This window comes from Myotis lucifugus, unplaced genomic scaffold (assembly GCF_000147115.1).
Source record: "Myotis lucifugus unplaced genomic scaffold, Myoluc2.0 scaffold_12, whole genome shotgun sequence".
Lineage (NCBI taxonomy): Eukaryota > Metazoa > Chordata > Mammalia > Chiroptera > Vespertilionidae > Myotis > Myotis lucifugus.
Window position 1 is genome coordinate 476,728 of NW_005871060.1, and position 11,841 is coordinate 488,568.

The following is an 11,841-nucleotide window of genomic DNA, read 5'->3' on the forward strand; positions in this document are numbered from 1 at the left end:
TTATTAGTTTCAGGTATACAGAATAGTGAGCAGATAATCATATACTTTACAAAATGTTTCCCCCCCATATTTCCAGTATCCATCATACACAGGTTATTACTATAGGTCTGTCCATATTTTCACAAATAGTAAGATTTCATTCTTTTTTATGGCCAAGTAATATTCTACTGTATACTGGTATATGTACCACAACTTTCTTATCCACTCAGCAATTGATGGGCACTTGGGTTGCTTCCATATTTTGGCTATTGTAAACAGTGCTGCAATGAACATAGGGGTGCATATTACTTTATTTGAATTCAGACTAGGAAAGGGAGAATGATAAACCATCAAAGAGTGTCTCCTAATGAATCAGACTTCTAACTCAATGAATCCAATCCTAAATTACAAATCATTAGACATAGACTCATTTCTATAGAAATATTAACTGATCATCTCAATATTAGTTTCCAAAGTAATCTTAAACAGAGATGCAAATGCTGCCAGAGTTCTTAAAATTGGATGACAATATTGAGCCTAAATTAGTATTTCTACTTATGTTTTAGAGCAGTGGTTCTCAACCTTCCTAATGCTGCGACCCTTTAATATAGTTCCTCATGTTGTAGTGACCCCCAACCATAAAATTATTTTCGTTGCTACTTCATAACTGTAATTTTGCTACTGTTATGAATCGTAATGTAAATATCTGATATGGAGGATGTATTTTCATTGTTACAAATTGAATTAAAGCATAGTTATTAATCACAAAAACAATATGTAATTATATATGTGTTTTCCGATGGTCTTAGGCGACCCCTGTGAAAGGGTCGTTCGACCCCCAAAGGGGTCACGACCCACAGGTTGAGAACCGCTGTTTTAGAGCAACAGGTCAATGATATTATATTTTTATACATTCTCAGATACATGTGTCTCCCATTGACATTTATTCCCAAAGGTTATGGAATCCATTCTGTGTTATATTTGTTATGCCCAACATGACTAACATCCATCCTTCCCATTTGATCTTAACCATTAAAACCATTTTCCTTTCTGAGAAAATATGTCTAAGTTTCTTTACCTTTTTTAATAAAGCAAAAAAACCCTGCACTGCAGCATTTTTGAAGTTTCTATTTCCTCATCAATATCTACTTTTAACTATACACAACTACTAATCATTACAAATGTCATATAAAATTTTTTATCTTCCCTGAAAGGGCTTACCAGTTGATAACTAAAAAACAGCATCTAGCAAACTACACTGCATATAGTAAGACCATATTGATAAAGAATAAAGGTCTATGGTAATCAAAAAAGCTTATAAAACACCCTGAGATAAATAACAATTTAATTAGTATTCCCACTCTACTTTTATACCAAGGGCCTCTGGATAGCATTTGTCTTCAATGACATATTCAACTAAAGTCCATCAATGAAAATAATGCAAACATTCAAAAAGAACCCCAAAGCTTTCATATTATTTCCTGCTGTCACCACTCTAAACCAAACCAAACCCATGTTTTATGATGTTAAGGTCACACTACATTATGACAAAAATAACATTCAGACTTCTGAGTTTCTGATCAGTTTAATATTTATTCAACAAACATCTATTGCAGGCACACCATCGTGTATTATACCAAGCACTAAGACTTCAACAATGAACAAGATGAACAATATCCTTGCCCCTGTGTAGGTTACACCCAGTGATCTTATAATACCTAGGACTGACAAGAATGATGCATATAACCCCCCAACATCCTTGTGTGTATGTTTACACACACACACACACTCATATTTTGCTGGTGGTAAAGCAAAATGGTACCGCAACTTTGGAAAACAGTTTGGTAGTTTGTTGGAAGTTAAGCATACACATATACAAGCTAGTAATCCCATTTCTAGATATTTACTCTAACAAAATAGTAACTAGAAAATAGTTTGCACACAAATCTGTACATAGATGTTTATAGCAACTTTATTCATAATCACCCAAAACTAGAAACAATTAAAATGTTCTCCAACTGTTAAAAAGATGAACTGTGGTACCGCCATACAATGAAATACTACTCAGCAATAAAAAAGACTAAACTACTGACACACATAACATGGATGAATGCCAAATGCATTAAGCTAAATCAAAGGACATCTTGCTTGCTTCCAAGTTTTTGGCAATTATGAATAAAACTGCTGTAAACATCCATGTGCAAGTTTTTGTGTGACATAAGTTTTTAATTCATTTGAATAAATACCAAGGAGCATGATTAATGACTGAATATGGTAAGAATATGTTAAGTTTTATAAGAAATTGCCAGAGTCTTTTAAGTGGATGTACCATTTTGCATTCCCATCAGCTGCTCCACATCCTCACCAGCAGCATTTGGTATTGCCAGTGTTTTGGATTTTTGGCCATTGTAATAGATATGTAGTATTTTGTTATTATTTTACAATTAAAAATTTAATAAAGGGCCCGGTGTCCATTTAAACATTCATATTCTCTTTGATCAAAGGTAATATATTTAAGCATTTTTGTGAAATGTTTAGTTATTATAAGTTTAAGACCACAGAAGTACACTATGGCATATACTTTCTCTAAGGTTTATTCATCTGTTGCACCCATAACATTTTTCTGAAGTTTTTTCCATATTCTGATTAAGGAAATTAACCTGATTTTGCTTGGGTATTAACTGAAGCTATAAATATAGGATATTTTTCTTCTATAACTCCCTCATATACACATAACAGAATTTTAAAAATCATTTGGTATTATAAAAATACTAGAGGCCTGATGCACGAAATTCGTGCAAGGGGTTCGGCCCCTCACAGCCCCAGCTTCATCCGGAACATCGCATCGGTCATCCGGAAGGTCATCCGGATGGTCGTTCTGCTGTTCGGTCTAAATATCATATTAGCTCTTTATTATACAGGATTCTGATAAGGCAAACCATGTCTAAAGGAAACATGTTTTTAATTGATGGATTAAAAACCACATTCTTCCCAGAAAATATACATATTCACACATATATCTGAAGCATAAAAATTATATTCAAAAGCATATTTTAAGAACTTACTACCAGTAAGACTTTACCCTGTATTTTTTCTTTAGTTTTTTAATAATTTTAAAGTTCACTTACGACTGTCTAAGGACAAGAGACAACTTCCTTTTCGGAGTAAGAAATATTTGTTTTCCTAATCATCTCTGAACATAACATAAGAAGTGAAATCATCAGTAAAATATGATTCTCCGTTTCTTCTTTTTGAAACCAAAGTGTAATGACACACAAAAATAAGTTTAGGCCTGAATGTTATCCATTGAAAACTTCCCTAGAATCCATGGCATCTATATAGGCAAGAAAGGACTTTTTTTTTAAACCATCAGGTTGAGCAATCACCAACAAAAGATGCTCTACTGACCAATCCCAGTAGCAGCAGCTAAATCAAGTAGTACAATAAAGTGAAAATATGAGAAAGATCTATTGAATAAAACTAATGGCAGTCTAAAATGTAAGTACTGATAAATAAAACTGTCATGGCTTACTCAAAGAAATACTAAAATAACAAATCACAGTCTCCTATCACAACACACACTTAAATCCCCTTTAAAAAAGTGGTTCTCCACCAGGTATGATTTTTCCCCTTGGGATATTTGGCAATGTCTCGAGACATTTTTAGTTTTTACAACTTGAGGGAATGGTGCTAACTGCATCTAGTAAGGAGAGGTCATGGATGCTGTTAAACATCCTACAAGGCTCCAGACAGACCCTCACCAAGAAATGTCTTGCTCAAAATGTCAATAAGACCAGGCTGAGGATTCCGGCACAAAAATGACCTAAGCATGAGTCCAGATTTACAAAGCCAAATTCTACTGGGGAAAAATCATATGACAGAGAGAAAGAGGAAAGTCAAAGTTATGAGTTCTGTGGATCCTGACCAAAAAAGACATCCTGGCCAATTGAAATTGTCTCTAGGTGGTAAGAGAAGCAGATAGCTATTCCACCAAAGGTTGAACATCTCAGCAATTTTCAAGTGGAGACAAATAATAGGTTACAACTACAACTCGATTATCACCAACCATATAAAAACATTATCCATAGTGTTTTACATGTATTAATTCACTTAGTAATCACAACTACTATAAGTTGTAGGTATTTTAATTATCTCTATTTTAGAGAAGTACAGGAACTAACTTATCTCTGGTTACATGGCTAGTGGCTGGCCATGATTTGAGCCAAGCAGTGTGATCTTACAGTCCCAGTCTTACCCAATACACAAGACTGCTCCATATGCTGGACCTGGAAAAGTCTAAGGACAGAGCAGGAGAACACTAGAAAAGTCTTTAACAGCTGATAGGAGGAGAACAAAGAGAAACTTCACAGAAACTGGGCCTTTTCCTGAGTACTAAGCAGCAACCATCAATTGCTAGGTGTTGGGCGAGGAAACTGAAAAATACATAGCCAATATAACTAACTATAGAAACTGCTCAGTATCAGAAGACAGATAAGCTCTCTGGTGGGGAAGAGTGTGAGAAGTCTGTTTATGTGTGATTTGTTATGAATTTCACTAAAATAAAGTGCGTACTACAAAGTTAACAAATAATAATAAAATATACCTATTATTGTAAATTCTATATAGCCAACTGACTCTCACAAGAATCAACCAATGAATGTATCAGTAAGTGTAACAACAAATTAATGTTTCTCTTTCTCTCTCCCCCATCCCCCACTCCTGTCCCTCCATCCCCTAAAATCAGTAAGTAAAAAAAAATAAAAATAAAAAGTTAAAAGCTCACAGAACAGAGACCAATGGGATGGCTACCAAAGGGAGGGGACTGGGGTATGGGTAAAAATGGTAATAATATTGTGGGAAGTTTACACAGCAACAGATGATTACTAGAATTAGTGGGGTAATGACACTGTAAGATATAAAAATGTTAAATCACTATATTGTACATCTAAAACTGATATAATCCATGTAAGATTGTATAGAAACAATACATAAATAAAAATTAAGTTTAATAAATAAAATCAAAATAAATAAATGCTCAGGCTGAAAATTTATCTATGAAAAATATATAGCTAACATGATATTTAACAATTAAATTCTGAATGCTTTCCTGCTAAGATCAGGAACAAGATAAGGTACTGAAGGTTCTAGCCCAGTGATGGCGAACCTATGACACGCGTGTCAGAGGTGACACGCGAACTCATTTTTTTGGTTGATTTTTCTTTGTTAAATGGCATTTAAATATATAAAATAAATATCAAAATATAAGTCTTTGTTTTACTATGGTTGCAAATATCAAAAAATTTCTATATGTGACACAGCACCAGAGTTAAGTTAGGGTTTTTCAAAATGCTGACACGCCAAGCTCAAAAGGTTCGCCATCACTGTAATCTAGCCCATGCAATCCAACAAGAAAAAAATGTAAAAGGCATTAAGATTGGGAGGAAGAATTAAACCCGTATTACAGAGTCTACAAAAGCTACTAGGATCTAATAAATAAGTATAACAAGGTTGCAAAATACAAGATAAATATACCCCCAAAATCTATTGTATTTCTATACACAAGTATCAAGCCATCAGAAACTGAAATTTTTAAAATATCATTAATGATAGCATCAAAATTATGTAATTCTTAGAGGTTAATATGAAAGAAAGATGTGCAAACCTGTACCTAAAAATTGTAACACATTGCTGATAAAAATTAAAGAGCTAAATAAATAGAGACATACATCATAGTCATAGGACAGAAGACTAGGCACTGTTAAGATGTCAATTCTCCCCAAATTAACTTATAGATTCAATGCAATCCCAATCAAATTCCAGAAGATAGTTTCTATAGAAATTGATAAGCTCATTCTAAAATTTATATGGAAATACAAAGGACCTAGGACAGCCAAAATAACTTTGAAAAGGAAAAATAAAATTAGAGAACTTATAGCCTGATTCTTAGAGTTATTAAGCTACCATAATCATGGCAATGAGACATTAGCATAAAGATAAACAAATAGATAAAGTGATCAGCGATTCTAGAAGTAAATTCACACATATGCGTATATGGTCAATTATTTTTCAAGAGAGGTGCCAAGGTAATTCAATAGCTTAAAATAGTCTTTAACAAATAGTGCTGTAACAATCAGATTGCTGTATTCAAACAAATGAACCTGAACCTTCACCTCATACCATATATAAAAAATTAATTCAAAATCAGTAACATGTATTAATTTACATGTATTATTAATTCAGTTAGTAATCACAACTACTCTAAGTTGTAGGTGTTTTCATTATCTCTATTTTAGAGGCACAGGAAACTGCAAATGTAAAAGCTAAAATTATAAAATATCTAGAAGAATACATAGAAGAAAATCTTAGTGATCATGAGTTCAACAAAGATCTAAAATAACAGAAAAGCATGATCCATAAAACAAAAAAAGTTGAACTTCAACAAAATTAAGTACTTTGTTCTTTGAAAGACATTATGACGAAAAAGAAAAAGCAATCCACAGACAGGGAAGGGGGGGGACTATTTGCAAATCATACAATAAAGAATGTGTTTGCAGTATAAACAAAGAACTGTCAAAACTCAATAAGGAGAATTTTTAATGAACAAAACATTTTAACATATACTTCACCAAAAATGATATATGCAAATAGACACATGATAAGATTCTCAATGTTATCAGTCATTAGGGAAATGAAAATTAAACTACAATAAGATACCACCTACACACTTACTAGAATTTAAAAGACTAACCAGGTTAGTCTTTTAAATGTGGAATGTGGAATAACTGGAACTCTGACACTGCAGATAAGAGTGAAAAATAGTACAACTCTGAAAAACAGTTTCCCAATTTCTTAAAAAGTTAAATATATAACTATGATGACTCAGATATTCTACTCCTAGACATTTGCCCAAGAAAAATGAAAACATATGGCCACTCAAAGACTCAATTGATCCCAAATGTTCTTAGTTTTATCTGTAATAGCCAAAACCATAAAACAACTCAAGTTTATCAAAAGGTTAATAGATAAATAAGATGTGATAAACACAAACAATAAGATATTACTCAGCAATAAAAAGGAATGACCTAGTGATATGTGACATATAATTTTGCTGAGTAAAAGAAAACGATTTTGATAATTTCAGCAAACTGACTTATAGGCAAATTGATTTTCAAGAAATTGACCTAGAAATAAGAGAATTGAGGAGTAGAAGGTCCACAGGTCTTGATTTTAAAACAGCCCAACATAGGACCTATATATTAGTAAGCTGGTAATACAATTCTCATTTTTCTCCATATGTATAGAACCCTTAGAAAGCCCAAGGAGACAAGTACAATCCAAACTAGCAGGATATATGGATAGTTTGTCTACAGACCCAGGAATACCCAATTCCTAATACTATACCCCTGATACCCTGAAGCCAAGTAACCTGAATGGGTATACAGTGACTCAGAAACAGTTCCTTTCTCTGACACAGGAACAACAAATGTTACCCCCATTACAGTGCAGCTTACTATTCAACAAACTTAAGAGAAAACAGGGGAAACCATGTTCCCATTTCTCTAATGAATTCTCACACTAGCAGTTCCTTTTCTACTTCAGTTACTAATACAGACACTGACAAAATAAAATTTAAAAAATTGTTTGAATTTATTTGTATTCTTGTCCTCCAAATTCTCTGTCAGCCTAACTACAATATAGTTCACGGCTCTATGAAAAGGACAGTAGTAAGATATCCAGGTAAGCAAGAAAAAAGCCACAGAATAAGAACAAAGTTTCCACCCTGTTATGTACCCATGATGCTACTAGGTAGTTAAGAAAGACCTATCCAATACATCTAGCATGTGTTCAAGGATAAACATTCAGTCATTTGTCTATTCTCCAGCATTCTCCCTAACATACAGACCACCAAAGGTCACTGTATGCAAATTATCCTTTGAATTCCTCTTTCCCACTATAATTAGCCTACTAAAGTTGAGTGGGAGGGGATAAGACAAAAGAAAGGATATCTATAATTTAAGATCAGAAAGTTTACTGCAATTATGCTCCTGAAATTGCTAATCAATAACAAGTACTGCCCAAAGAAAAGTATTCTCCTAAATCAGTGATGGCGGACCTATGACACGCGTGTCAGAGGTGACACGTGAACTCATTTTTTTTGGTTGATTTTTCTTTGTTAAATGGCATTAAATATATAAAATAAATATCAAAAATATACATCTTTGTTTTACTATGGTTGCAAATATCAAAAAAGTTCTATATGTGACACGGCACCAGAGTTAAGTTAGGGTTTTTCAAAATGCTGACACGCGAGCTCAAAAGGTATCGCCATCACTGTCCTAAATCAATTGGTTGTGCAATCTGAATGAGTAAACAAGGATCCACAACACAGTTTTTCTAAAACCCACCAGAAATGAAAACATCTCTGCTGCTATACATTCAAGAGTAAATATGTTCAGACCCAAACTGAGGAACGCAAGGGCAGGTATAAATGGGTCACAAATAAGTATATCAAGAGTATGGGATTCCTATCACTCAAAGTAACAAAGCCACTAGAAAAACTGGATTCAGTTCAATGTTTAAATGTGAAAAAGACTGAATTTATAGTCTATCACTTCATAAAAAATAAAATACTTCATCTTTTTCCTTCTCCTACTCCAATTTCAGGCTCTGCCTCTCTAGTGGTATATAAAAAATCAAAGAATTGGGTAATATTTCACAAATATAATATCTTAAATTTGTTTATGTAAGCATTATCACCTGTGTACAAACTAAGCATGTCTTATTGCATCAAGAAAATATAAACAGTATATCAAAAAATCATTTGGTTTGTTACTAGAAAAGTGAACCTGGTAATATCAAAAATGAAGGACTTAACTAATAAATCAATTTCATAATGAATAGCTTTTCTAATTATTTTAACTTTTCTATTATTTTGGAAAGTAACTGCATTACATCTTTAATACAAAACTGACTGATTATGAAGAGTCTGAAGGTAACCATAGATGTCCCACACTTTTGACCTGAACCAAATAATCCAATGCTTCAGCATTAGATGAACACGGCAAAATATACACAAAAAGGTGTTAAAACTAGTTTTACTTTATCTGAGAACCAAGGTTTAGAATTTGGAAAAGCAGTATCTAAATATGTAAGGCTCTATTAAAAACAGTAGCGCAAAACAGAAAAACCTTAGTAACCAAACTGTCTAAAATAAAACTTGATAAAGGCACAAAGAAAAGCTCCATCCAGGAAAGGGTTCTAAGGTGCCAGCAACTTAATTATAAAAGAATTAAAAAAGGTAGGGCCAATGCTGACTCGCATTGATCCAAAGCAGATAGCATTAAACAATAGAGCTAATCCTTAACTTTTTGGCATGAATAAATGCCTGAGAGTACCCACACTACTCATAAAATGACTGCCAAGAAGGTGGTGCTTTGTACTGAGCGGAAAAGGTTTGAAGGGAAGGGGTGTCAGCTTTAAAATAGTTCCTAAAATAGTTGCTTACATGGATAAAGAACAAGAGAACTTACAAAGGCTTTGAATCAAGCTTGGTTCCAGGAAAAGGATACTTTGGCCTCATGTGAAAGCAAAAACGAACCATTGTAAAATACAGATACCCAGATTTTGTGAGCAGAAGGAAGAGTATTGTTCATCATTTCCCACAAAGGTAGCAGAGACTTTAACTTGGATTTCTTTTTTTTCCCTGGCAGATAGATACTCTGCAAAAGCAACAAAGCAAATTAAATATAAAACTCTCCTAAATTTCAATCCTATAGTCAAAATGCCAACTTCACAAACTCATCAAAGGTCAGAGAGGAACAAATGTCCTGTTTTGTTACTTAAACTCATTACCTTCCTCCTTAGCTAACCAATAAAGAATTTCCTTCTTGTTTTGAGGCTGACAAAATGAGAACAGTATACTTACAACATACTAGGAACAATAGGTAGTTACCCAGGGTGAAAGAACAGAATTTGATATGATTTCCTAAAACCAGGTTGCACATAATCCATGTTTATTATTTCTCTATGTAAGAGCTAAATAAACCTTTTTAATTAACAATTTTTAAAAACTTTATTTTGAGGTTCCACAAAAAAAATAAAAAATGTAATTATTTGTAAGCATTTATCAAAAATCCATTATTTTTGTTAGAACTCTATTCCCTGCCCTAAAAACTTTAGTCTATGAAAGATGAGAAAAATGTAAACAATGACCACTATATTGTAAACATGTATGTATTTCCCATTTCTTTCTAAAATGTACTTAAAGTTGCTTTCCACGAAGGATATATAATACTGCTTACAAATAACTAACTTAATAAAGAAATGTATGTACACTACATAGAATAAAATTCAATTATAGCAGCTCTTGACTGATGATTAATTGTGCAATGTGCTATAAGCACTGTAATTAATAACTATCAGCTGACAAGCAAGTGAACAAAATATGGTATATTCACACAATAGTGTATTATTCAACCACAAAAAGGAATAAATGTTACATGCTACATCAAGCACGTCAAACTCGCAGCCCGCGGGCCGCATGAGGCCTACAACGAATATTTTTGTGGCCCAGACAATATAACGGTATATAAGAAACGTTTTAACAAAAATTTCGTAATTTAATTTTTACAATATCCTACTATGCATAATTATTAATAACAAACTATGACATTAGCTAATGACTGATTACTATAATCATGTTGCATTCATCTCCCTTATGCGCCTTACATGCAGGCGCACCATTTCTCTCCACTAATACTAGCAGCAAATATTTTAGCAGCCGATTGCCACGTCATTGTGACTTGTCTGGTGTGCGCAACAGGAAATATTTCGCTTTCGGAGAAAAAAAATAGGTTTATTTGCGTTACACATTAATTTGTGCAGTGATTCAGTGTCTAGTAAGTTAATGTTCAAGAAAAGGTATTAATTTTTATTAAAATGTTCTATTAATTTATGTTAACAATTACTCCTTTATTTCAACCCTTTGTATTCAGCATGTCTCTATTGAAATAAACCTGTTTCTATGAGAATTGAAGCTTTTGTTTTTTTGAGGCCCACATAAATTTAAACCTTGTTTATATTTGACCCGTGTTACACAGAGTTTGACATGCTTGTGCTACAACATGAAATAATCTTGAAAACGTAAGTGAAAGAAAGCCAGACACAAAAGGGCACATATTATTCCATTTATATGAATGCCTAGAATAGGAAAGTCCACAGTGACAGAAAGTAGATTGGTGGTTGCCAACAGATGCTAGAATGGGCAAACTGGAATTGCTAATAGGTATCAGGTTCTTTTGAGGGTGATGGAAATGGTCTGTAATTGGATAGTAGTGGTGTTCACAATACTGAGAAAATACTTTCAAAAGATGAATTTGTGTTATGTGATATATATCAATTTTAATGCTATAAAATTTTTAGGAAGGAGACTTTACTTGGGATGATGAACACATAATACAATATATACAAATGATGTATTATAGAATTGTACACCTGAAATCTATATAATTTTATTAACTAACTAGAGGCCCGGTGCACAAAATTCGTGTGTGGGGGGGTGTCCCTCAGCCCAGACTGCACCCTCTCCAATCTGGGTCCCCTCGGGGGGTGTCTGACTCTCGGTTTAGGTCCGATCCCTTTGGGCATCCCTCTCGCAATCCAGGACCACTGGCTCCTAACCACTCACCTGCCTGCCTGCCTAATGCCCCCAACTGCCCTCCCCTGCCGGCCTGATTGCCCCTAACCCCCTGCCAGCCTGATCTCACCCCTAACTGCTCTCCCCTGCCAGCCTGATCTCACCCTTAACTGCTATGCATCGGCCCCCACCACCATGGCTTTGTTCAGAAGGAAGCTGGACGTCTA